Raw genomic sequence first — 1,476 nt, 5'->3', positions numbered from 1 at the left:
GCTATTACATAGTGCCTAAGGCATTTGACTGTTAACCAGAAGGCAGTTGGTTCAAGCCCACCAGCCACTCCTTGGAAGGAAAGTTGGGCAATCTACTTCTGTAGTGATACCACCTTGGAAACCCAAGGAGGGGTTGCTACAAGCCAGATTCGACTCCACAGCAGTGAGTTTGGTTTGGTTTTTTGGATGTGCCAAGCAAGAAGCAGTATTGTGCTGGATCTCCTAGCTTGTATAAAGTATTTGATAATTTGTGGTAGTTAAGGTTGTGTGTCAACCTAGCTGGGCCTCGTGTTGAGTGGCTGGGCAGCTGGATGTAGTATTCCCCATGATGATACTGCTAATGAACTCCTTCTTGGTATCCACTGGAGCAACTAAGTAGCTGCTTTAGGGATGTGGTCTGCTTGCAGTATGTAAGAAGACAGCTTTGAGAAAATTCTTGGAGTTTTTTGGCATGCTTGGACCGTGCATGTAGTCAAGTCTTCATTCAGCAGCTGCCATGTTTCTTGCTAATCTTGGGACTGTCTCTGGACTTGAACTAGTGGCCTGCTGTGTTGTTTGGTAATCTTGGGACTGTGCCATTTTATTTGTAGACTTTGGGTTTGTCAGCCTCAGCAACCAGCAGCTACTTGAGTTAAGAGATGCCTCCAGATCCAGTGGGCCGGGAGCAAGAGGCAGAACTAAAGCCCAAGGTCAAGGGGACTTCACCCAGCCACTAAAGCTTGGCAATTTGAACTTGGACTTCTAGCCTCCTGAACTGTAAGAGAATAAATCCCTGTTTGCGAAGACCACCCACTTGTGGTATTTTCTGTTAGAGCAGCACTGGAAGACCAAAACCGTAATTCCACAGGAGGCCATGCTGGTAGACACACAGTTTCATGGAAGGCAACTCTATATTCAGAATAAATGTCTTTCCAGAGAGGATAAAGCATTGTCTTCTCTTTCTTAAAGTATACCTCATGTGTCAAAAATTAGATTGCTAGTTCCTCTCTTCTACTCCACGCTAAGTCTGGTATCACAATAAGGGCTCAGAGTGGTCCAAGTTTCCCACACATCTGCATCTTCTACCCTGACCTCTCTGAAAACTCTAAATTTGTATTTTCTACTGTAGGTTTTGAGATAAGGCAGTGTGAGATCTCCTACTTTGTTCTTCTTCTTCAATAGTGCTTTGCTTATCCGAGGTCTCTTTCCTTTCCATACAAAGTTAGTGATTGCTTTTTACATATCCTTGAAGAATGCTGATGGGATCTGTGTTAGGATTGCATTGAATGTATAGATTGCTTTGGGTAGAACTGACATTTTCACAATGTTCAATCTTCCTATCCAGGAGCATGGGATGTTTTTCCATTTATGTAGATCTCTTATGGTTTCTTGAAGTAGGTTTTTATAGTTTTCTTTGTATAGGTCTTTTGTGTCCCTGGTAAGATTTATTCCCAAGTATTTTATTTTTTTGGTAGCTACTGTAAACTGTATTGATTT

Source organism: Orycteropus afer, unplaced genomic scaffold (assembly GCF_000298275.1).
Source record: "Orycteropus afer afer isolate SDZICR_OR568_19922 unplaced genomic scaffold, OryAfe1.0 scaffold00142, whole genome shotgun sequence".
In the NCBI taxonomy this organism is placed as follows: domain Eukaryota; kingdom Metazoa; phylum Chordata; class Mammalia; order Tubulidentata; family Orycteropodidae; genus Orycteropus; species Orycteropus afer.
The sequence above is the reverse complement of the archived record's forward strand: the minus strand, read 5'-3'. Positions refer to the sequence as shown.